The sequence below is a fragment of the Schistocerca piceifrons genome, chromosome 11 (assembly GCF_021461385.2).
Source record: "Schistocerca piceifrons isolate TAMUIC-IGC-003096 chromosome 11, iqSchPice1.1, whole genome shotgun sequence".
Taxonomy (NCBI): Eukaryota; Metazoa; Arthropoda; class Insecta; order Orthoptera; family Acrididae; genus Schistocerca; species Schistocerca piceifrons.
In genome coordinates, this window is record NC_060148.1 from 17,483,841 (window position 1) to 17,511,790 (window position 27,950).

Below are 27,950 nucleotides of genomic sequence, written 5' to 3' on the forward strand. Positions count from 1 at the left end.
ATGAATTCCTTTTAGGTGGACAAAAACACTTACAACAACAAAAAAAGAGTAAGTATGCTAAAGGTTGAATATGTCCTATGCTTAAATCAGAACTATCAATGTTAAATGCTGATCTCAAAAGAAGATTGATACCTGTATAAATGTATTTGTTTTCATCAGAACACTTTTTTTATCGTTTCTTTTATTTCCCATACATTCCACCAAAGTTTCAGAACCGTCAGTGGGCTTTTATTATCTATCTATGAAATGGGAATAAGCTCTTTACTATTTGTACACACACAAATTTGAGTTTTTAAGACAGCATCTACAAATCTCAAACATAGGCATAGTTTTGTATATATCCCTTGTTCCCACACACTGCTGTTTTCCTGATTTTTATGTTTAATTTCCTTTCACAGTTTTTCAGGTGCAACCATATGGAACATAATGTAGAAGAGTTATTTATCTCGAAATTTTCCGGCTGGGAATGTTATGGTTATGCCTAACATTAACTAACACTGTTTGGGAGGTAGGGGTGGGGGAGAGAGGGTGGACAGGGAGAGTGCTGTGCATTACTTATTATATGTTTTTCTTCAACTATTGCCTTTTCTATTTGAGTTTTCTTCAATTATTAGTTTCTTTTTCTGGGGGAGGACCAGTTGCTGCATTTGCGAATTTTCAAGTCACTATTGACGTTTGTTGAGCTGTTTTTCATGTCCATAAGGTGTTTAGCAAAAGTAGAATGGTAAGTTTTCACACACACACACACACACACACACACACACACACACAGCACACATGAACATTAAACACCTGTAACAACAAGCAAATAGTACAGCTTGACTTACAACAACAGAGCACCCCATTGAACAGGCACCATACTTCTAAAACAAGGGCTAAAAATAGCCAACATGACAGACAACTGAATACAAAGTAAACTAAGGGCTACCAATACCATTACCATTTATTATCTTTATTACCAGGTCTTCATCGTTCACCAGCCATAGCTGGACAGACTGTGTCAAAGCTATAATCAAGTGATTTACAATATAATGAATTAGAGAATAACATCTAAACTTTATACAGGTAATATGTACAGACTATGTCATGTTCAATATGTCCATTCACTTTCTCCACAGTCAAAGAATTCTTGGACCAAGTACAGTGGGCATTGTTTTAGGCCTTCAGCAATTTGTTTCTTGAAGTTGCCCAGGGGCAGGGTCTGCAATTCAACAGGTAGTTTGTTGAACATCCTCACAGCGACCACCGGAAAACTGTCTCTTGTTTTGGACAGTCGGCAGGTTGGTAGATTTACGTCTTCCCTGGTGCAGGTATTATGTTTATGGGTGTCATGCCTCTTGGTGTAGGTGTCTAGGTTTTCCCTTATGTGGATGAGGCATAATAATACATAGTGGCTATATGTTCTGAATAATGGTCTGCAGTGTTACTGGCTGCTGCTCGATGTAATAATTGTTATTGCCTGCTTTTGCAGTAGCAGCACATCCTTCCAGCCTGCTGAGTGACCCCATAGCTGTAATCCATATAAAATGTGGATATGGAACAAAGCATAGTGGACAGTTGTCAGAAAGTGGTCTGTAATAACTTTTTTTTAATCTTAGTAGGAGGTATATTACACAAGAGTGTTTCTTGCATACATGCACAGTGTGTCATTCCATGAGAGTTTGTGGTCTATTGTGAAGTCTAATAGTTTCACAGATTCTGTATGGTCAGAGCATGTATTTTTTCTAAGGCTACATACCATACACTGGGTTTTTTCTTCGTTTACTTTCATCTTGTTGGTGATGAACCATTTTTTAGTGTTTTCAAACTGTACATCAGAGTTCATGACTGCTTGGGCAGAATTTTCCCCTTTGGGAACAAGAGTGGTGTCATCTGCAAATTGTGATGTCTCACCAACTTCACTTAGATCATTTATAAAAATGAAAAAGGGGAGTGGGGCTATGACCAAACCTTGTGGCATGGAGTGTTCTACTTTCTGTTCCTGGGATGTTGCTCCTTGGATTGAAACAATTTGCCTTCTGTTTTCCAAATAAGACTGAAGTGTAACTAAGGTTATACCTCCCACACCATAGCATTTTAGTTTTTTGAGCAAGATCTTATGGGGGATGCAGTCGAAAGCTTTGCTTAGATCACACAGTATGAGTCCCAATCTCTCTCTCTCTCTCTCTCTCTCTCTCTCTCTCTCTCTCTCTCTCTCTCTCCTCGAACACCTGCATTACTTTTCTTAATAATTCTAATGCTGCAGTGGTACATGACTTTCCCTTCCAGAACCCGTGTTGTGCATCTATGAAGAGATTGTTTTCTTCAATCACTTTTGCTAGTACACAAATGATTGATATTGACCTAAAACTTGACACATTATCTGGGTTTCTTTTTTGTAAACTGGTACTGTCCTTGCAAGTTTCAAGAAATCTGGGAAAACTCCTGCAGATTGGCAGTTGTTTATAGCTGTTGCTAATGGCTGTGCTATTTCTACAACAATTTTCTTTAGGGCAGTACAGGACGTCCCATAGTTATCTAGACTCTCTGAAGTTTTGTACGATTTTACTATTTTCACTATGTCATTTGCATGTACTTTTTTCAATGTTTCAAATTTACTGTGAATTTTATTTGGTAGGTTAAACAGCAGGAGCTATAACTGAGTCTGGGATTTTAGCAATAGTGTTTTCTACAATTTTGATAAAGTAGTTATTGAAATCATCAGGACTGCAGGCATTAGAAGAGGAAGTAGGCATTTACTAGATTCCAGGTTGCTTTGCATGGATTATAGACTTCTCTTATGAATCTATCATTCCCCCTCCTTTTAGTTTCTTCTACTTTTTTCTGTAAAATCTCTTGACCTCTAAATAACTGCTGTCTAACAATTGTTTACTATTTGGATCTGTGGCTGCTTTGGCACAGTCATTCCACATTAGGACAATGATTTTTAGATTGGCTAGCACAGGTGTGTACCATGTTTTTGCATTTACCACTTTCTGTTTTCCTTGTGTTTTACCTGTGTGGCGTTTCTTTGGTATCAGTGGGAACATTTAATCAAATTTGGATTTTAGTATCTGGGAAAGAACATTTAAGACATCATAGGGTTTTGCTTCTGTAATTAACTGATACCAGTTTATACTGGACAGTGGGGCATTGAAAGTGTCCAGTTTTTCTTTTGGCACTAATCTTCTGCGAAACACATAATTTGACTGCCATGTATTTGTCTGTTGGTTATCCATAGTCTTCATTTGTGGTTTCATGACTAATGCACTGTGGTCTGCTATCAATGCATCAAGTACATTTATTTTGTAACTCCCGGTATCTAAATTTGAATAATGGTGTTGAGGCAGGCATCTCCTCTAGTTGGAAGTCTGTTTGCTATAAAGAGACCATAACTATTTACTAAATTCAAGAATGCTCTCTCTTTCATAATATTTTCACCTATGTGTACATTAAGATTGCCGCACAGTGCAATTTTTGGTTTAAGGTGTGTTATGTGACGTAAACAACTTTCGAAGTTAGTGATGAAGTTTTCGAAATTTACATTTGGTGAATGGTACACTGAAACAATAATCATATTTATATCTACTAGTTCTAAGCCAACCAGTTCTAAATCCATTTCTGAGCACTAATTTCTCAGGTCCACATCCCACTCCATGAGTGGTAGTTTCTCGATACCATGAGCTCACCATCTCTAGGTGTTCAATGCATCTGTAATTCTCACCCTCTTCTTTGTCGAACAAGTGCTCACATACACATATCACATATTGCTTCGCATCTTCTATAAATACAGATAACAGATCACATTTTGTTCACAGACATTGAACATTTACACTACCTAAAACTATGAGTACAAGCACAGACAAAAACAATACATCTGGTATTTACCAACTGACATGCCAGAAATACAAATCAATTAATATAGGGCAGCAAGCAGAAACTTCAACAGGAGACACAGAGAAGAGAATTAAAAAATAACAGCTGTCATACATTTGCAGAACACCTTACAAGCATGAAACATAGCCCAACAAACATAAACTCTGACTTGCAAATTCTCAAATGAAGCAGCAGCAAGTCCCCCTCCCACAAAAGCCAATGACTGAAGAAAACTATCAAATAAAAAAGAAGTCATATCTGAAGAAAAGCAAGTAATAAATGAATATACAGTTCAATAAATGAATACATAGTTCTCTGCAACAGAACTCTGTTCTCTGCCCACAAAAAAAAAAAAAAAAACCACACACATGTGCGCGTGCGTGCGCGCGCGCGCACACACACAGCCACACACACACACACACACACACACACACACACACACACACGCACACACATATAACTGCCAGTCATAAAATAACTGTTATACATTAAGTTATATATGGTTGCAGAGGATAAACTGTGAAAGAAAACAACTGCAATAAAAAAGAAAAAAAATCAGAAAGACCACAGCATATTGTAACAAAGTATATACAAAGACTATGTTTTTTATTTAAACTTGTAAATACTGTCTTAAAAGCTCATATTTATGTGTGTGCAAGTAGTAGAGAGCATTTTCCCTGGTTTATAGAAAGACAATAAAAACCCACTGATGATGCTGAAACTTCAAGTAACATAGCTGGGAAGTAAAACAAAAGACACAAATTGTGCCTTGCTCAACGCATACTCTCTCCAAAAACAAATCTATTTGTTAGGAAACATGGACAGAAGAACTCCAACCTGAATATGGAAATGTATTACTTACAAAGGAGCCACAGAATTTCAAGAACAGAGAAAAACTAATGATGAAGTTGGAGTTAGGAACAGTGATTGAAAAAGTATTGAAAAATCAACATTATTTTAATTCCTACAGACATTTGTTGAGAGTACAATGTCACAAGCCACAAACAAAAATTTCATGAACAGAAACCCCCTGGTAGGTGGAAATGTGGAAGACCATTATGTTCTTGGGAAGACCATATCAACAAAATAATGAAGCACTGTGGTGTATAAAAGGACACTCTGCATAGAGAGACTTGCAGAAGGTAATGTTGTAATTACTTGATCTTTGTATTGAATAATCCTGTTCAGCCAAATGTACATCCCCTATTATGACTCTCAAATTGAGAATGGACAAAGCCATCTAAGTGTACCATGACAGTGGAGAGAATGATCAAATGAAGGAAGGAAGACAAGTGTTCAATGTCCAAACAACAACAAGGTCATCAGAGATGCAATGATCAAATGAATCTGTTTACTACACAAAACATACACCAACAAAAAAGTAAGTTTTAATAAAATTGGCAATATAGGTGGATTTCAATGAATACAGTGTTCAAACTTGCCTAAAAATCTCATGGAAAATGTTCAGACCATCAATTAAAGAGTGACATAATGTGAGAGCTTTCAGGTGGCCTTTCAATAGTTTGTTCTAAGGTTAACATGTGTTCAACTGAACTGGTTTTCACCCACTTCACTATTTTATAATTTTTTATTAATATGAATAGTCTATTGTTTTTAGCTATTAAAATTTAATATGGCTTTTTCTTATGAATATTTATTGGCAAATATTTAACCCACCAATACCACCCACCTGGATTTGACACGATTTTATCATGAACATAAAAATCACACTAACAACTCATCTGACCCAAAATATATGACAAAACAAGAAGTACAGTCACTCTCATGCCATCCCATTCACTGGCTTTTCCCAACTCACAATCAAACTGTCACCTTCCAAACTAATCTAGATCTTGGGCTACAAGTCTGTAAATCACCATAACTGATAATTTATATTCATGTTTGAAGACTTTAACCACTCACAACTAAAACATTACCTTCCAACCTACTCTACACCTTGGGCTTCAATACAGATCAGTCTGTCACAACAATTTTCATTCCTATATAGATATTTTCAGTTATTTTCCTACATTTTACCAACAGAACTGGTTTAGGACTTCAGCTGTGGCATTATGGTCAAATAAATTACAAGCTGATCACTTACTTCGTTAGAACTATAACGAAGAACTTTTATATATTATTATTATTATTATTATTATTATTATTTTCTCTTTCCTGCCTCAGACATTATGTATGGTTAAAAATGGAAAGTGACGTGGACCTTGATCAAGGAAGTCACTTCCTTTTAACTGTACGGTATATGTTACATTGCATTTAGGAACTTTCGGGTAATTGAACATGTATCAATAATTATAGATTTCTGTAGTTGTGTATATACGTTTGGATGTAGCTGTATTGTGTTGATGTACTGGTGGATATTGTGTGGTAGGACTCCTGTAGTTGATAGTATAATTGGTATGATGTCAACTTTATCCTGATGCCACATGTTTTTGACTTCCTCAGCCAGTTGGATGTATTTTTCAATTTTTTCTCCTGTTTTCTTCTGTATATTTGTTGTATTTGGTATGGATATTTCGATTAGTTGTGTTAATGTCTTCTTTTTATTGGTGAGTATGATTTCAGGTTTGTTATATGGTCTTGTTTTATCTGTTATAATGGTTCTGTTCCAGTATAATTTGTATTCATCATTCTCCAGTACATTTTGTGGTGTATACTTGTATGTGGGAACGTGTTGTTTTATTAGTTTATGTTGTATGGCAAGTTGTTGATGTATTATTTTTGCTGCATTGTCACGTCTTCTGGGGTATTCCGTATTTGCTAGTATTGTACATCCGCTTGTGATGTGATCTACTGTTTCTATTTGTTGTTTGCAAAGTCTGCATTTATCTGTGATGGTATTGGGATCTTTAATAATATGCTTGCTGTAATAACTGGTGTTTATTGTTTGATCCTGTATTGCAATCATGACTCCTTCCATCTCACTGTATTATTATTATTATTATGTTATTGTTGTTGTGGTTGTGGTCTTCAGTCCAGAGACTGGTTTGATACAGCTCTCCATGCTACTCTACCCTGTGCAAGCCTCTTCATCTTCGAGTAACTACTACAAACCACATTGTTCTGAATCTGCTTAGTGTATTCATCTCTTGGTCTTCCTCTACGATTTTTACCCTCCATGCTGCCTCAAATACTAAATTGGTGAACCATTGATGCCTCAGAACGTGTACTATCAGCCGATCACTTCTTCTACTCAAGTTGTGCCACAAATTCCTCTTCTCCCTAATTCAATTCAGTACCTCCTCATTAGTTACGTGATCTACCGATCTAATCTTCAGCATTCTTCCGTAGAACCACATTTTGAAAGCTTCTATTCTCTTCTTGTCCAACTATTTATCACGCACGTTTAACTTCCATACATAGCTGCACTACATACAAATAATTTCACAAAAGACTTCCTGACGCTTAAATCTATACTTCACATTAACAAACTTCTCTTCTTCAGAAATGATTTTCTTGCCATTTCCAGTTTACATTTTATATCCTGTCTACATTGACCATCATCAGTTATTTTGCTTCCCAAATAGCAAAACTCATCTACTACTTTAAATATCTCATTTCCTAACCTAATACCCTCAGCATCACTTAATTTAATTTGACTACAGTCCATTATCCTTGTTTTGCTTTTGTTGATGTTCATCTTATATCTTCCTTTCAAGACACTGTCCATTCTGTTCAACTGCTCTTCCAAGTCCTTTGCTGTCTCTGACAGAATTACAATGTCATCGGCAAACCTCAAAGTTTTTATTTCTTTTCCATGGATTTTAATTCCTACTCCAAACTATTCTTTTGTTTCCATTACTGCTTGCTCAATATACAGATTGAATAACATTGGGGAGAGGCTACAACCCTGTCTCACTCCCTTCCCAACCACTGCTTCCCTTTCAAGTCCCTCGACTATTATAACTGCCATCTGGTTTCTGTAAAAATTGTAAATAGCCTTTCACTCACTGTATTTTACCCCTGCCACCTTCAGAATTTGAAAGAGAATATTCCAGTTAACACTGTCAAAAGCTTTCTCGAAGTCTACAAATGCTAGAAATGTAGGTTTGCCTTTTCTTAATCTTCCTTCTAAGATAAGTTGTAAGTTTAGTATTGCCTCCCTTGTTCCAACATTTCTACGGAATCCAAACTCATCTTCCCCGAGGTCTGCTTCTACCAGTTTTTCCATTCATCTGTAAAGAATTCACGTTAGTATTTTGCAGCTGTGACTTATTAAACTGATAGTTCAGTAATTTTCACATCTGTCAACACCTGCTTTCTTTTGGATTGGAATTATTATATTCCTCTTGAAGTATGAGGGTATTTCGCCTGGCTCATACACCTTGCTCACCAAATGGCAGAGTTCTGTCATGACTGGCTCTCCCAAGGCCATCAGTAGTTCTAATGGAATGTTGTCTACTCCCGGGGCCTTGTTTCGACTCAGGTCTTTCAGTGCTCTGTCAGACTCTTCACGCAGTATTGTATCTCCCATTTCATCTTCATCTACATCCTCTTCTATTTCCATAATATTGTCCTCAAGTACATCGCCCTTGTATAAATCCTCTATATACTCCTTCCACCTTTCTGCTTTCCCTTCTTTGCTTAGAACTGGGTTTCCATCTGTGCTCTTGATATTCATGAAAGTGGTTCTCTTTTCTCCAACAGTCTCTTTAAGTTTCCTGTAGGCAGTTTCTATCTTACCCCTAGTGAGATAAGCCTCTACATCCTTACATTTGTCCTCTAGCCATCCCTGCTTAGCCATTTTGCACTTCCTGTCGATCTCATTTTTGAGACGTTTGTATTCCTTTTTGCCTGTTTCACTTACTGCATTTTTATATTTTCTCCTTTCATCAATTAAATTCAATATTTCTTCTGTTACCCAAGGATTTCTACTAGCCCTCGTCTTTTTACCTACTTGATCCTCTGCTGCCTTCACTACTTCATCCCTCAAAGCTACCCATTCTTCTTCTACTGTATTTATTTCCCCCATTCCTGTCAATTGCTCCCTTATGCTCTCCCTGAATCTCTGTACAATCTCTGGTTCTTTTAGTTTATCCAGGTCCCATCTCCTTAAATTCCCACCTTTTTGCAGTTTCTTCAGTTTTAATCTACAGGTCATAACCAATAGATTGTGGTCAGAGTCCACATCTGCCCCTGGAAATGTCTTACAATTTAAAACCTGGTTCCTAAATCTCTGTCTTACCATTATATAATCCTTCTTTTATGATTCTTGAACCAAGAGTTAGCTATGATTAAGTTATGCTCTGTGCAAAATTCTACCAGACGGCTTCCTCTTTCATTTCTTCCCCTCAATCCATATTCACCTACTATGTTTCCTTCTCTTCCTTTTCCTACTGACGAATTCCAGTCACCCATGACTATTAAATTTTCGTCTCCCTTCACTACCTGAATAATTTCTTTTATCTCATCGTACATTTCATCAATTTCTTCATCATCTGCAGAGCTAGTTGGCATATAAACTTGTACTACTGTAGTAGGCATGTGCTTCGTGTCTTATCTTGGCCACAATAATGCGTTCACTACGCTGTTTGTAGTAGCTTACCCACACTCCAATTTTTTTATTCATTATTAAACCTACTCCTGCATTAGCCCTATTTGTATTTATAACCCTGTATTAACCTGACCAAAAGTCTTGTTCCTCCTGCCAGCGAACTTCACTAACTCCCACTATATCTTACTTTAACCTATCCATTTCCCTTTTTAAATTTTCTAACCTACCTGCCCGATTAAGGGATCTGGTATTCCACGCTCCGATCTGTAGAATGCCAGTTTTCTTTCTCCTGATAACGACGTCCTCTTGAGTAGTCCCCGCCCGGAGATCCGAATGGGGGACTATTTTACCTCCGGAATATTTTATCCAAGAGGATGCCATCATCATTTAACCATACAGTAAAGCTGCTTGCTCTCCGGAAAAATTATGGCCGTAGTTTCCTCTTGATTTCAGCCATTCACAGTACCAGCACAGCAAGGCCATTTTGGTTAATCTTAGAATGCCAGATCAGTCAATCATCCAAACTGTTGCCCCTGCAACTACTGAAAAAGCATCTGCCCCTCTCCAGGAACCACACGTTTGTCTGGCCTCTCAGCAGATACCCCTCTGTTGTGGTTGCACCTACAGTACGGCAGTCTGTATTGCTGAGGCATACAAGCCTCCCTACCAATGGCAAGGTCCACAGTTGATGGGGGAGGGGGACTTTTATGTATACCCAAATGCATATACTGCTGTAATGCTATCACAATATTTCTGCAGTTGGGGCCATCATGAATGCCAAACTAGGCATGTTTGGTCTGTGCAGATCTTTGCAAGTATTTTTCCTGGTTGAGATGACCTCATCAGCCCTGGGTGGGAGCAGTGCAACAAAAATAAAGGTACCCTGGGAGTCTGTCTACTTTCAAACAGCTAGTCACCCCTAATGGTGGCATTGGACAAATGTCATATACTTGTAGCCTTATCATTTATACCAACAACTGCTTAGGTTTTCAGCAACAAACTTGCAACATTACAAACCTCATTTATGACAATGTGAACTGAATGTAGGAGGTAGTTATGAATGGGTACATCAGTACTCAGTGTGGAACTGTGACTTTCACAATTTTGCTGCTAAGAGAGACATTCATTGAGCACCTATCATACTGCATGCATACATTATAGTGAACTATTAACTAATATCTCCTATAGTCATTGTCTGAAACTGAACTTCACTGCTGTTGGACCTACCAGGTCCCTGTTTAAATTTTCAAAACCAATTGCTAATTAAATATTATGATGAAATGTACTTTTCATGCCAGTGAGAATACGAACTGTCTCTTCAAATTCATTTAAAAAATTATTATTTAAATCACTGATAAGGAAATGATTTCTATTCCATACTATGTCTATAGTGTAATAATGCATTTCCTACACCTGTTAAATTTAAATGTTAATGACACTGCTAACATTCACTATAAAGTATCTTTATTCTGCTGTTGGGCATTCTAGTTGACCTTTAAAAGAAGAACATCAGATCAGAACAAATCCACTTTAGGGCAAACATACCATCAATACTATTTGGATGGCCATGACATTGGGATCACAGATTTACTTCAAACTCTGTACACCTTTAGTAGGTCATTAAAACAACAATGTGCAAGCAGTAAGGTGCACAACTCTGGCAATTCTGAGAAAATCCCAAGAGAAATTTTACACATCCATTATATAGATCATGTATCTGTACAAAGCTACCTGCCACAAGAAGCCATTATGGCCATGTTGTTGGCATTCAGGCAGAGCAGGTGAGTCATGGACAAGGTAATGGTTCAAGTCCTGCCAACATCTACTTTTTAATCTATTTTTTTCATCACTGCTCTCGTTTTTTTTATTTATAAGACATTTTAGACGCAATATAATGTTAAAAAACACATGCATTTTCATGAAGTTACAGTGAATTTCATGTGTCATTTGTCTACTTACAATTTATAATTAAATTTTCAAGGACAAGGGACAGACTTGGAAAACCATAGTCAAACCCCAATAAATAATGATGTTATTCAAAATCAGTAATATAGTAAGCCACAGTGTGTCAGACCAGAAGAGTAATATACAGTAACTTGTCTGATATGCTCTCGACATCACACATTGATGGATGTTGTTTGTCATGCAGACATGGAAAAAATGAATTGAAACTTCATGCAAATACTCATTTTTTTCATTATATTACCTCCTAAATGTCATTTAAATTAATTAATGAGCCCAGTGACGAGAAAAATACAGATTAAAAAATAAGTCTTGATGGGATTCGAATTGTCACCTCACCCACAACCCTGCTACCATGTGCGAACTCCAACCACATCATCACAATGAACTTTTATGGCTCGTACCTCTGCACAAGTATGTGGTTTATATAACAGATGTGTAAAACTTCTCTTGCAATTTTCTCAGAATTGCCAGATTAGTGCACCTTATTATTTTCACATGAAGTTGTTTCAGTGACCTACTAAAGGCATATAAAGTTTGAAATAAATTCGTGATCCCAATGACAATGAATTCTTATGGCTGGTACCTCTGCACAGGTATGTGGTTTACATAACAGATACATAAAATTCTCCTGCAATTTTCTCATAATTGCCAGATTAGTGCACCTTACTATTTTCATATTATGTTGTTTCAGTGGCCTACTAAAGGTTATAAAGTTGGAAATAAATTCATGATCCCAATGTTGTGCCCTCCTCTTGTGAGAATTTCTGTCCATTTACGAAAAATTAAATGTAAGCTTTCTCCTGCATCATACATGACATCGGTTCTAATACACAAATTTTATGCAGTGCTGTGAACTGTTATAATCGAGAATGACAAAGTGCTGATATTTTTACTAGACTGAATTACTCATTTTCAAACATGAGATGAATTATTATTGACATCCCAGTATGCACATAGAAATTAGTGAAAGAACAGCAAGAAATACAAAGGTACCACTTAGCATGAAGCCTGGTACAGAGCATACCTCATCTCCTTTTTCTTTTTTTATCCAGATAGTTTTCTTGTGGTCCATGGCGGCAGTTCTATGGCTCTGCAAAACAAGCAATCAGATAAAAACAGATATACACAATTTCTATTACTGCTACGAGATATATCACAAAGGAAATATTTTCAGTCCACTACTGGCTGCAGCCATGAGCCACAACACAGAGATTAGATTTAACAATGGCTGAGGAACAGAATGGAATGACATGAATTAATTTATTTCTATACTAAATTTGCAGTATAGTTAGCCTCCCTTCAAAGCATAATCTTTCGAACAAGTAATATCCCTCAAACAAAAAACTGTACCCACTTCTTGGGAAATGGCACAGGTGACACCTATCTACAAAAGGGTAGTAGAAGTGATCCACATAACTACTGTCCAATATTCTTAACACTGATTTGTTGTAGAATTTTGGAACACATTCTAAGCTCAAACATATTAAGGTATCTTCAACAGATTGATCTCCTCAGTGCCAACAGCATGGATTTCGACAACAGTGATCATGTGAAACCTAACTTGCACTTTCCTCACATGACATACTGAAAGCTTTGGATCAAGGCAGTCAGGTAGATGCAGAATTTCTTGATTTCTGAAAAGGAATTGACTCAGTACTGCACCTAGCTTATTGCAAAAGTTCAGTCATATGGGTATCAAGCAAAACTTGTGGCTATTTTGAGGAATTTTGTGTAGGGAGGACACAGCATGTTATCTTGGATGGAGCATCATCATCAACTGTAGAAGTAATGTCAGGTGTGCCCCAGGGAAGTGTGTTGGGATCCTTACTGTTCATGTTGCATATTAATGACCTTGCAGACAATATTAAATCACGTTTTCTGCAAATGGCACAGTTTTCTATAATGAAGTGCAATCTAAAGGAAGCTGCATAAATATTCAGTCATATGTTGATAAGATTTCGAAGTGGTGCAGAGATTGGAAACTTGGTTTAAATGTCTAGAAATGTAAAATTTTGCACTATGATTATAATATCAATGAGTCACTGTTGGAATCAGCCAACCCATACAAATACCTGGGTGTAACACTTTGCAGGGATATGATGTGGAATTATCACACAGGTTCAGTCATGGGTAAAGTAGGTGGTAGACTTCGGTTTATTGGTAGAATACTGGGGAAGTGTACTCAGTCTATAAAGGAGACTGCTTACAAATCACTCATGTCCAGTTCTACGATACTGCTTAAGTGTGTGGAGCCCATACCAGATAGGACTAAAAGGGGATATGGAACTTACATGGAGAAGGGCAGCATGAATGGTCACAGGTTTGTTTAATTGGTGGGAGAGTGTCACAAAGGTTACTGAAGGAACTGAACTAGAAGACTCTTGAAGATAGCTATAAATTATCCTGAGTAAGTCTGTTAACAAAGTTTCAAGAACCAGCTTTAAATGGTGGCTCTAAATTTATGCTACAACCACCTAGTATCACTCACATATGGATTATGAGAATAAGATCAGAATAATTACCGTGCACACAGAGGAATTCAATCAATCATTCTTCCCGTGCTCCATATATGAATGGAACGGGGAGGAGGAGGAATCTACCCTCTGCCCTGCACCTCACAGTGGTTTGCAGAATATAGATATACACTACTGGCCATTAAAATTGCTACACCACGAAGATGCCGTGCTGCAGATGAGAAATTTAACCAACAGGAACAAGGTGCTGTGATATGAAAATGATTAGCTTTTCAGAGCATTCACACAAGGCTGGCACCGGTGGCAACACCCACAACGTGCTGACATGAGGAAAGTTTCCAACCAATTTCTCATACACAAACAGTAGTTGACCGGTGTTGCCTGGTGAAATGTTGTTGTGATGCCACGTGTAAGGAGGAGAAATGCATACCATCATGTTTCCAACTTTGATAAAGATCGGATTGTAGTCTATCGCGATTGCGGTTTATCGTATCGCGACATTGCTGCTTGCGTTGGTCAAGAACCAATGACTGTTAGCAGAATATGGAATCGGTGGGTTCAGGAGGATAATTTGAAACGCCATGCTGGATCCCAACGGCCTCATATCACTAGCAGTCGAGATGACAGGCATCTTATCAGCATGGCTGTAACAGATCGTGCAGCCACGTATCAATCCCTGAGTCAACAGAAGAGGACGTTTGCAAGATAACAAGCATCTGCACAAACAGTTTGACAATGTTTGCAGCATCATGGACTATCAGCACGGAGACCATGGCTGTGGTTACCCTTGACGCTGCATCACAGACAGGAGCGACTGCGATGGTGTACTCGACGACGAACCTGGGTGCACGAATGACAAAACGTCATTTTTTCAGATGAATCCAGGTTCTGTTTACAGCATAATGATGGTTGCATCCGTGTTTGGCGACATTGTGGTGAACGCCCATTGGAAGCGTGTATTCATCATCGCCATACTGGGGTATCACCCTGTGTGATGGTATGGGGTGCCATTAGTTACACGTCTCGGTCACCTCTTGTTTGCATTGAGAGCACTTTGAACAGTGGACGTTACATTGCAGACGTGTTACGACCCGTGGTTCTACCGTTCAGTCGATCCCTGCGAAACCCTTCATTTCAACAGGATAGTGCACAACCGCATGTTGCAGGTCCTGTATGGGCCTTTCTGGATACTAAAAATGTTCGACTGCTGCCCTGGCCAGCACATTCTCCAGATATCTCACCAACTGAAAACATCTGGTCAATGGTGGCCGAGCAACTGGCTCGTCACAATACGCCAGTCACTACTCTCGATGAACAGTGGTATCACGTTGAAGCTGCATGGGCAGCTGTACCTGTACACGCCATCCAAGCTCTGTTTGACTCAATGCCCAGGCGTATCAAGGCCGTTCTTACTGCCAGAGGTGGTTGTTCTGGGTACTGATTTCTCAGGATCTATGCACCCAAATTGTGTGAAAATGTAATCACATGTCAGTTCTAGCATAATATATTTGTCCAATGAATACCCATTTATCATCTGCATTTCTTCTTGGTGTAGCAATTTTAATGGCCAGCAGTGTAGATGAATAATTTATGATTTTCAGGTTATAAAGAGTCAAAACATATCATCTCAAAATTACATTCAATGTAAACAAAGGAGAATTAATTGTTGTTGCTTCTATGAATCACTGGTGTATGGCAAACTGCACTCTGATTAAAATTACCTTGTCAACCTGATGTTTCAGCGAGTAGAGTGGTAGGAGCAAGCCATCATCCAAGCGGATTGTTTTTTGACGGTGACATGCTCATTGTGTTGCCTGTTTTGTACATACATGCAGCAACTCGTCTAGCGAGCCTGACTACACTTTGGCAATACTGCCTGCTGCCACTGCAGTTTGTCAAAGTACTTGTAACTGGAGTTTATCCAATTGGGATAACTATGGTAGAGGTTATATTATCTTCTTCAGAGGATCACTAACTTAATAATTATGATCAGTCAAAGTAAGTAACATCAAAGTGAATTTACCAAATTAGACTGTTCACTATAGCCTGTTTTCAAATTTCCAGATGAAGAAAAAAGGTTTTAGCTTGCAGTCTTCCGCTACACCATTGCTTCTGCACTTATTTTTAGAACATTTTGATGTATAATTTAATCCAAGAGGTGTGTAATCATGTTCTTATTAAGAATGATAAGAACAGAAAAGAATTTCTACTTATCTGAATCATACATGCCACGCCTGAAATCCTTAGCTCCTAAATATAAATTTTACACTGTACCTTGTTCACTGCATTATTCAGTTTCATGCTGAGAGGCAAAAATTGAAAATGCACCACCACAAACTGTTCACCATACTGCAAACCAAAAATTTTTTGTATTTTTTAACATTCATTTTTAACACTGTTGTTTGTTTGAGACTTTCTTTGCCACATTCATTGCTGTACACTGAGTCATAGTGGAAAGTCTTTCAAGATGGATGAAAAGTAAAATAATTTACTCTTCTGTAGAGTTAGTTGAGTGTGTATTAAATCATCCTCATTCCTTATGAGGATGAACAATAAATTAACTACAAACTTTACATATGCTACACAGTGTAACTGTGGTACTGAGGCAGTATCAGTAGAAAGCCTCAAACCTGCCTTCATTGCTCCTCCCCGAGATGAACTACTGTGCAACCCAGCTGTTCTGGTACCTGCACCACATGCCCTGTGGTCACACCACTCCCTGCTTCATCTCGAGTAACACCCTCATCGGTGGATGCAGACACCCCTGTCCTGTTGCCTGCTACACCACTATTCACTCGCACTGGCAGACAAATAAAATGAAAATTCCGAGAGATTCCTGGTGCACCAGGCTATCGCGTGCGCAGTAAATGAGGCGGTGAGATGACTTCACTCTCTGAAACTCCAACGGCACTGCCTCCCTGTGTGCCAACTTGTGCCCAGGTGCTCACTACAGCTCCTGCTGTTTCCATCTTTGTCAAGAAATGGCCCAGCCATGCCTCCGCCCAGGCGGTCTGCCGCAGACTGAGTTAGTCACCACCCCCCAAAGTCCTTTGGGAGGACAGAAGTCAGATGAGGCACAACACACCATCAATCCACACTGTAGGCTCTACATTTTTTCAAAGTAGGGGTGCTTCTGTGGTGACTGCAATATCGACTAATTGATTAACTCTATTGAAATTATGCTGTACAAAATTCTTTGAGAGGTATAGGATGCCATCTTAAATTTGTGTTGAATGTATATGTATCTGTGCACCCCGCGAGTGTTTTGATGCTTAATAAAATTGTTTGCTGTGCTCTATCACACAGTTGTTCATTCTAGTTGAGGTAAAATAGCATCAATACGCACCCTCAGATGGTCAATATATTGACGGTTTGACAATATTATTGAATGTGTGAGGGTCTCCTTAGCATGGAAGAAAGAAGAATACCCAGTTGGGTTCAGATGTCGACAAAATTATGATTACTCAGTTGTTTCAGGGTATGTGGACTGCAGTATATGAGTCTTTGTATAGTGAGTGTATAAATTTCTGCCATAGCATTTTCCTCAAACTGGAGCTACAATTATGAATGTTACCTATGATCAATTGGAAGAATGAATCAATACAGTATGTTTCATTGTAGGATTGTTTTACTTTAACTTCGTTAAAAACTTACATGCTTCCTGACATTGTTTTAGGTTAAAGTCCATCCACAGGCTACGATCCATCTGCACAAATATCTGTGCTAATGTCTGTGGGTGCAGCAGATCGCTGCAAATGTGGTTTATTCATACCAAAGAGATTGCTTTCTCTATCTCTTTGGTTCACACAATGCAGTTCCAGTTTACTGACCACACACCATCTGTTGGTATAGAAAAGAAATTTCAGTGGCATGCGACTAAGTTCACATAACCTCATTTCACTTATTCATAAATGGAGTAGATTCTGTTATGATCTATGTTGACAATTTGTGTTGCAGAAAACATGCAACAGAAAAATCTATCTAAATGGTCTCGACAGTGGCTGCTTAGCCAAAGGCAGTTTTTGCACGTAAATTTGCTTCATGAGTTACAGGGTGAACCCAACGACTGTCGTAGTTATTTGCAGATGGATCTGGATACATGCAATTATCTTTTGATGCTCACAGCTCTTTGTATAATATGGAAAAAAAGTTTTATGAGGAAATCAATTTCCCCCTTCGAGCCCACAACAGTGAAGTTAAGCTTCCTGGCAACAGGAAAGGGCTGCCCTGTGCTTTTTAAACAATATACCCTGTCATCTATCAAGATATATGGAACTGCAAACTCGATGAAAACATTTTCAGTGCAAAATTTTTGGTATTTTTGGGAGTCCATATCTCAACTGTATGTTAAGTTGTTGTCTTGTCATATCTAGAAAGAATATTCATTGAGCTTCAAAAGCTATATTGCTTAATTTTTTACTCATGACTACTTACAGCTGAAAAGCATTGCTCAAAATCATTATTATTTATATACAGTATATATACTTGATTGTGAGATTAATGAGTAAACAAAGTGAAATCGTTGGAAAATCATTTTATGCCAGTCAAAATGTATGCGTAGTTGTGTACAAGTCTACTTCAAAGAAGAAGTAGAGAAAAACAAATGAAAGTCCAGAAAGTTAGAACTTTAAACACACTGTATGAGAGGAATAGTCCTATTCCACTACAGACTTAATAAATTGCTAATACATCTTGTTCTGATTTTGGGTAAATTTATTGCCTTCCTCATGATGATGTTGATGGAGCATTTATGAATTTAATTGTGTGTCACTCTGGAATCCAGCAATTGTCTTTAGTAGATGGCCAGTGGAAAGAATGGGCAGGACCATGGGGATACATAACGTGACCAAGGCATCTTTTTGTTTAAATGAAGTTTCACATACATTTCAGTACCACTAAGCATTGTCGTACATGCAAGGAACATAATGCCACAGCTGTCACAGTATAGTTGAAACAGTTGGAATTTCTTTGTCTGATTTAAATGCATGAACTGCAAATACTGCAGGGTCATTGGAACTTTGCTTTCTCTGATCTCCTTTAAACCAATAGGCTTGAAAAGTTGATTTTCTGCTGTAAAGTTTCACTATGAGGGGAAAAAGATACCTTGTTAAGCCCTATGCTTCCCCTGGTCCAGACAGTTGCTTCCACTGGTTGTCTAGTAAAAATACTTGCTGGCTTCCAGTGGAACACATATTTAATATCATAAAAGCACCATCAATGCCATCATCATGAAGGCAATATATTTAGTCAGATAGACAGTATTGGCAATTTATTTAGGCTGAAGACTTATTTCAAGTTGTATATGCATTTAAAGTTCTAACTTTCTGTACTCTCAATTTTTTTGTTACAGATTATCACTTGAAATTGATTTGAACATAACTACACTTGTCTTTGAGCAATTTTCACTGATTCTACTTTCCATTTACCCATTAATGTCACATTCAGCATATATACTGTGTATGAAAAGTAATAACCTATAGTGATTTATCAAAAACTGAACTATATAGATTCTAAAGCTTAACAAATACTCTTTCTAGGTATTAAAAGACAAAAAACTTAAGGAACATACAGGGTGACAGTTATTGAACAATATGAAAAAAAAAACGTAAATTAGTTACACACTACGGCATGCATACACTTTATTCAACACGTAAACATCACTACAAATCTTCAGATTTAGGTTTCGATACGTTCGATAGTCCTTCCATCATTGGCGATGATGAGCTGCAGACAAAAAGCAAAATTCTGCATGACCCACTGAAGTGTCAGAACATTGATGCTGTCAATGACCTCCTTAATGGCTGCTTTCAAATCAGCAATGGTTTTGGGGTTATTGCTGTACACCTTGTCTTTAATACATCCCCACAAAAAAAAAAAGAGTTGCACATGTTCAGATCCTGAGAATATGGCGGACAATCAAGGCCCATAGCAGTGCCCTCTGGGTACCCTGGAGCCAGAATGTGGTCTCCAAAGTGCTCCTCTAGGACATCAAACACTCCCCTGCTTTGATGGGGTCAACCTCGATCTTGTATGAACAACATATTGTCGATATCAGGGTCACTTTGGATAATGGGGATGAAATCATCTTCCAAAACCTTCACCTCCCGTTCAGTAGTCACCGTGTCATCAAGGAATATTGCACCAATTATTCTGTGACTGGACATTGGACACCACATAGTCACCCATTGTAAGTGAAGAGATTTATCAATCACAAAGTGTGGATTCTCAGTCACCCAAAGCTCCATTTTGCCTTATTGACAAACCCATCCAAATGAAAGTAGGCTTTGTCACTAAAATAAACCATACAGTGCATAGTAATTCCCATCAAGACTGCAGCCAACCATGAAGTTTGAACATCCTAATGCAAACCGTTCAGAAGTTATGACGATTTTATTTCATACAGTTCAATAATTGTCACCCTGTATGTTTGATATACCTCCCCCCCCCCCCCCCCCCCCCCTCGGCAAAAAAAAAAAAAAAAAATAAAAAATAAATAAAAAAATAAAAAAAAATTGTACTGAAGATGTTTTTATCAACTGTGTGGATCATATATTTTGATGGATGACAGAGGCTACTGCAGAAACAGCACAGGAAGACAAAAGAGCTTTGTGTCATATTACCAATTAATGGCTGAATCTGTCTATAAAATTATTGTCAGCAACAAAGTTGTATGTTAACCTAAATACAGTTTTGTCAATTTTGTCACAAAATGCATATAATCAAAATATGTAAATAAATAATTGGATCTTAGAAAAGTATCAGAAATAATTCAGTACTTCCTCTATTAACATATCACTTTATTTCTATGTAATTAAGAAACTATCCTGACATTTGCCTTACAACTCAGGGAAACCATGAGAACCCAGATTAGGGTTGAATATTAACATACTGTGATACAGTTCCATAGTGATAAGTTTCACAGTGTGTGAATTTAAAATTTCACTTCAGAGCACACTTAAAATCGCTGATCCCACATCACAGAAAACTACTGCTTTTCATCCCTCTGAACTCTGCTTCAAGCTGTAAAGATACTGAGGCAACACTGTTCACCGTGAAACTCATGAGGATGGGTATTAAGTTGGCAAGGATATTAGTATGAGAGATAATAAATATGTGAAATGTGACTAAATATTGAATGTTTAATATTATAAAAATAAAGTTTTAAACATAAAATGGCAACAGTCTTAAATACCATAAAACAGGAACAACATGCCTACATCATAAAACAGTTTCAAATTTAGTAGTGACTTCAAGATAAAAGAAAGTAATGGATGACACTACATGCCCCAAAAATTACGTAATAGAGCAGTTCTGCTCCAGAGAATGGCCTACTTCCCAATAAAATAGGCTTGTCAGTGAAAAAATGGTGTCATGAACAACTAGCTAGGGAACTTCATCAACTTGACCTTGTATTGTCTTGAGAAGAAACACATGAGCTAGATATCAACCCCAACAATCGATCTCCTTGCAAATTCGGGCCATTATGTAGATACTACCCAGGTATGGCCTTCTCACTGTACAGCTTTTAAACATTCACTCTGTAGTGTTTGTCACACTTCCCACTTCACTGCAGCTCCACAATCTCCAAATGCAAAGTACTATGCGTGGGGTTTAGTAAGGCTGCACTCACAGTGGCACCAATTACAGTCACCAGACACCTGAGATCACTCAATAACATTGGCTGGCAGCGTGGTCACAGCGCATCCGATCTCTTCATCAGTTTAATACAGATGCTATGCAGCACTTGTATCGAAGCACAGAGCCACTGTGGTATCAACTCCACCCTAACAGGTTAAAATCTAACCTACTTCATACACAGAAGTTTTACGAATATATGAGATGACGGGAGAAATGTTCTGTAACATACTTGATGTAATTCGTGGTGACCTTGAACAGCAAGTTATAAACACTCAGTTTCATTGAATTTACTTCAAGTTGTATGGACATACGTCAATTAACCTTCAACGCCTGTCATTTAGACACAAGTGAAAGACAAGCATAAAGTGCAGCGTAAGATACTCTGAAAACCTAAAGCACTTAAAAGTGGAAATACATACTGTACACCACATTTGCAAATCATTCCATATTAACAGAATCACTACCGTACTGGCATAAAATGCCAGTAAGCAGTAATAACAATTTGTAGACAACTAATGACAACCTACCACAAAAAAAGATCCAGTACAATAGCTGTATGTGTAAAAGATACACCACCTTTTTTTACTTGAACAAATTATTTTTTGAGGTTATAATCTATGCCAAAATTTTCCAATAAAGATTTTGTCTATTTGAGTTTTCGAATAAACCTGTGATTTTAATCCATAGATTCTGAACTATAATCCGATGATATTTTCATCCTCAGGATGCCAGAAACTCACTATTTCTCGGACTAAACTTATTAGTTGTTCACATTCCATATTTGGTGTATGAGAATGTCGGTTAATTTAGCCAAAGAAAACAAACTGATCTAAATTTCATCGACTATTGTCTGAAGCCTGTATGTTCAGGAGATAGTATCAGCTATAGTGTGATCGCACACGTAGTGGCATACTGATTTGGAAAGATTGGCCATCTCTGGCTGACATCAGTCATCAGCGGAGTACTCGGATGTGGGAACCAGTGTGACCACTGCCTAAGAGGTGTGTGTTCATGATGTCGGTTAATCCACAAGCTATTGTGCGACACCATCACGAGTGGTATAGAATGACAGCTAAACTGCAACAAGTAAATGTCGTCACCAGTACGCATCAAGATTTGTGATTATTGGATGAGCTTCTATATACCGTAAATGAAAGCATCACACTTTCCTTATGCTTTTCCTTATGTCTTCCAATTCGTTGCAGATATCATAGACAACTGCACCAATGTAGACCTGCTAGATATAGAAGAAAGTAGTGGGCTGACGTTCAGTGCATGTGTACAAGATGATGAGGACAATAATGAAACTACTTTCTCACCAATGTCACACTTTTGTTGTATCAACGGGGCAGGGGTGTGCAGTCGAGGATGTCATGATGATGAGGGATGCTTTGACAATGTAAAATTGTTGAATACCACCTTGCCCATGCCCATAACAGAGGAATATATACAACATGCAGTTGCCTTTCAGAAAAGTGGAAAGAAGGAGAATCTATCTTGCAAGACACTCAAGAAGAGCTTTAAATTATTAAAAAAAAAGAAGAGGGATCTGTATGTATGGAATAAATACTTCTAAAACCATGGTGCACATCGTCAAAAGGTTTCAAAAGTAAATATAATCACTTTGGATAAATTTAACAATGCATGCAGCAGTAAGTTCACGATCCACGACGTTGACTTGCAGCAGTGGGGCATTCAAGCCGCAGTGGAGGTGGGCCTAATTAATTTCAAGGCATCTGCTGAGTGGGTTTAAACCTTCAAGGAGAAATATGATATTGTGTCATGGAGGATAACAAAACAGCCACATAATGAAACAACCACAATTACTGCCAGCGAAAAAGTCGTCATCGCCACCATAGCTGTTATGGAAGTGGTCGGTACACAGAATGTTTGCCGTATGGATCAGAGTGGGTTTAATTTAGAAATGATGTCAGATTGAATGCTTGTGGAAAAAGGGACAAAAGATATCGTCACAACTACGCAGTCCATCAGTAATACGACTCATAGCTACACAGTAATGCCAATTACATCTGCAGATGGACATTTGCAGTCACTTTTGTTTATTGTTTTAAAAGAGCAACCAGACCACTTGGGTAGAATGTCAAACAAAATTTGTTTCACATGGATAATATTATAGTAGTCACCTCATATTCTGAAAAGTGAATAATGAATACTTAAAGTGGTGAGAAGAGCTGTTTTATAAAATCATCTGAGTTGATAAAAGATCAGTTTTAATGGTGGACTCATTTTCTTGTCACAAAATTTTGTCAGTGCATGAAGAACACAGAGTAGAAAACATGACCTGTACTGACAATACCACCAGGTGACAAGATACTGCCAATGACTAAATGTATTTGGATTCTGCATGTTCAAGGGGATCATCTGGGAACACCATCCTGCAAATGCATTCGCTTCTTCACAAGCAATTATGCGCACCAGTGTTTAGGTCAGGTTTCGCAGAAGCGATGCGGAAACACCAGTGAGCACCCAGACTACTGTGAACATCGAGTGAAATACTGTTTTGACACAGGTGAAGTGATATATTCATTGTGTCAAAGACCGTGATTTTTAAGGTGTAGCGAGTGTCAAAGACCTCTTAGCTTTGAGGATTTTTATTTTGTGGTTGATAATTGCAGTAGAAACAAATGAGACGGTCTTTCAACATGTAGCACAGTGTAATTTAATTTTGGCAGTCAAGGATGTACGTTATTTTCTTTGATATGTAAAGCTGACACTATTAAGATGGAGTACAGTTGTAAGAGTTACTCTATGTAGGTTGCATTTCATACTATTATTCCCTCTTCCACTTCCATAGCTCTTTACATTTCAAATTATGATGGACTCGCTACTGTCACTTCAATGCACAGTACTTTATGTTCGGGTATTACGCAGTAATAGTGAAGTGGGGCACAAGACAAACAACCCGAGCTCACGAATTTTCAGAAGCTATACATACCTGTGTAGTGTATGCAAAATGGCCCAAATTTCCGCATGAGACTGATTACTATGGGTTGGAGGATACGACGGACATCAACAAAAGCAAAACGAGGATAATGGAATGTAGTCGAATTAAGTCGGGTGATGCTCAAGGAATTAGATTAGGAAATGAGACACTTAAAGTAGTAAAGGAGTGCTGCTATTTGTGGAGCAAAATAACTGATGAAGGTCGAAGTAGAGAGGATATAAAATGTAGACTGGCAATGACAAGGAAAGCATTTCTGAAGAAGAGAAATTTGTTACCATCGAGTATAGGTTTAAGTGTCAGGAAGCCGTTTCTGCAAGTATTTGTACGGAGTGTAGCCATGTATGGAAGTGAAACATGGACGATAAATAGTTTGGATAAGAAGAGAATAGAAGCTTTCGAAATGTGGTGCTACAGAAGAATGCTGAAGATTAGATGGGTAGGTCACATAACTAATGAGGAGGTGTTGAATAGGATTGGGGAGAAGAGAAGTTTGTGGCACAACTTGACTAGAAGAAGGGATCAGTTGGTAGGACATGTTCTGAGGTATCAAGGGATCACCAGTTTAGTATTGGAGGGCAGCGTGGATGGTAAAAATCGTAGAGGGAGACCAAGAGATGAATACACTAAGCAGATTCAGAAGGATGTAGGTTGCAGTAGATACTGGGAGATGAAGAAGCTTGCACAGGATAGAGTAGCATGGAGAGCTGCATCAAACCAGTCTCAGGACTTTAAGACCACAACAACAACAACAACAACAACAACAACAGGGACTGGTATCTTTCTAATGTGTTTTCTTTTCTCTTTTCAAGAAAATATGACATCAAGTTGATGAAGTTCCCTTGTAAGCATAACAGGTTCACATACTGCTCATGTCACTCCCATGGTTATAAGCTGTGATACCAGAAGCTGAGCACTCCAAATATAATGCATTTCAAAACCTAATAGGTGCATGAAACAGAATAACTGCTTCACTTTATGGTGAATCTATACATTATACATACCAACAAGCAGCTCCATAACAAAAACTGTGTGCACCTAGATTTAGAGAAGGCTGCTTCAGCATTAAATAAATTGTAACATTACACCATTCTACAAATGGCAACTTAGAAAATCCTCTCACTCAAATGGAATCCACTTTGTTGTGCATAATGTGTGGTTATTTCAATGTACACTTCAGCAAAGACAGCACTAAGGAGAGAGAACACTGATCATAAAACTAACTGAGATGACTAGTTGATCCAATGATTTCTGACCATAGAGCACAAGTCATGGAATGTGGAAGAATGAACATAGTATACTGGTAAATTGAAAAAAAGTAGTATTGTACTATTACACAATCATGTCAAACCAGCAAATAATCCTAGCTCAAAAGGCAATATTCCACAGCAATTACTTACAAACTAAAAGGATTTAAAGAAAAGATGTATAAGTAAGTGTGGAGAAAAGTAATGATATGTACTTAGTTTTTGTAAATGATTTTACACACCTGTGGACAGTTCTCGTAGATGACAACATTGTACTCTAATGACTTTAATGCTATCCTGAAGATGTAGAGTGATGCAACAAAGGAATGGTTTGTTACACACAAAGCTATTGTAACAAATATCAATTATTAAACAATACAGCTAAACTGAATGGGTGAAGAGTAAAATGCACAAATGGATTAAAATTAATGTGTTACTGTAGTAGCAGAAAGAAATTACACTAAATTTCCAAAGCTAAATTATGAAACAACAAGAAGTTCTCTTCGACTGCATTAAAAAGAATTTTACAGTGAAAATTTGAAAAAAAATATAAAGAATATACGTGATACAAAGTAACTATATATCGATATAATCAGATCCTGGTAAACCCATACAATATTCTGTGTACTTCCTGAGAGGCTTACCTTGTTCTGCCATGTGATTTACGACTTATTGCTGCTGTTCTTACTGCTGCTCCATCTCGTGTAGTGTGTGTGATATCGCAGTTTGAATTTCAAAGCTCCGCTTATCCCTCCATTTCCTTCCCTCACTCCTGCCCCAGTCTGTTTGGAGTGTGGCTGTGTACTACTGTCCCTTCTCATCTACTAGTTCATCTTCTGTAGTGTGTTTCTTTATCCCGTACTTTGATAGGGGAGGGGGGGGGGGAGGATAATAAGGTTCCTTTATTAGTAATGTTAAAAAATTTACTACTAAAATGAGAACTGATTTGAGGCAAAAATTGACAAACTTTCTGGTAATGTATGAAATACTAACGTTTAAATCAATTTGTAACATAGTTTTTACAGTAGAGACTGTATGTAGTACCATTAAAATCGGTACTATAACTGAAAAATTACACCTGGTTTGTGATTATTTAGTTTCCTAAGGAACCTGGAAGATATGAAATGGTGCATTAGGACAGCTTATTCACGATTCTCTTGTAACATATAGATATTTACTGAATAATGTAGTTCTTATTCATTAACAAAAAATATTAAGTAAACACAAGAAGACCCGACCTTTTGCAGAAGGGCATCATATATCGACCCACCAAAGTGGAGTTTTGTTCACTATGCTTTCAGACAAATCAGTGAATGTGGAATGTAGGAAACCTATGTGGAATACCTACATTATTTAATGATTCAATGAGCCACCACAACTGTAACTTAAGGAAAGACTTGCTAAATCTGAGCCACAAACGGCAAGAATCTTCAACACATTCACTTTTGAAGCAGAAGTAATTACCTTAAAAAAATGTTCATGTATTAGAAAGCCGGGTGAAGTGTAAGAATGGGCGTATCATTAGAATCCACAGAAAATGTTTACCACTCAAGCAGAGTGCCTATCATAACAACAGAAATAAGGCTTTGCAGGCATGAAATGTGTTTATACTCTCTTGATTTCACTGAAATAAGATGCAAATATGGGCACAACGGAAAGCATTTATTCATGAACGAGCTGTAGCTTGTCACAGAACCAGTGCGATCTGGCTGTTTATACATGTATTTCACGGTAACTAATGTCTCTCGGTAACTTGCTAACACATGGAATGCAAAATACAACTATTCCATTAACTAAGTAGGAAATAACTAAAAAAGCATTATCCTTATGATGCATGTGACAATCTGCTTTTTCGCCACTTGGAGCACTACTGTTGCTTCAGCTGTCAAACAGTAACAACTTTCACACTAGTCTCTGTTGTAACTGTGATTAGGTTATAAAAAAAATGTTTCTTTTTATAATGTCAAGTAATGAAAAGTAATAAGCTTATTAAATAGATTATGTAACAATTACACATCATTTTCTTTTTCTAGACCCCTGAAACAACTGGTGAATGGATGCAAGTGGCAAAGAAGTTTGAAGAAGATTGGTAATTTCCACACTGCATGGGGCACTGGATGAGAAGCACACTGTGATGCAAGCTACAAATGACCATGGGAGCTACTATTATAATTACAAACGTTGTCATGGTATTGTTTTTTTGGCATGTGTAGGTGCAAATTAAAAGTTATGGTATATGAATGCAAGATGTGATGGAAGAGTTTCTGATGGTGGTGTGTTTATCACCTGTTCATTAT

The 27,950-nt window shown here is 37.7% G+C and overlaps 1 long non-coding RNA gene across 1 annotated transcript; it reads right to left on the reverse strand.

Annotated features, from left to right (window-relative positions):
• Positions 1-967: 967 nt before the first annotated feature.
• LOC124720369 lies at positions 968-26,764 on the reverse strand. The gene is made up of 5 exons (XR_007006138.1): positions 26,647-26,764; positions 26,298-26,514; positions 17,461-17,646; positions 12,357-12,422; positions 968-1,510 (listed from the first exon to the last, which is right to left on the reverse strand). It is a non-coding gene; the product is annotated as an uncharacterized LOC124720369 (long non-coding RNA).
• Positions 26,765-27,950: the final 1,186 nt, after the last annotated feature.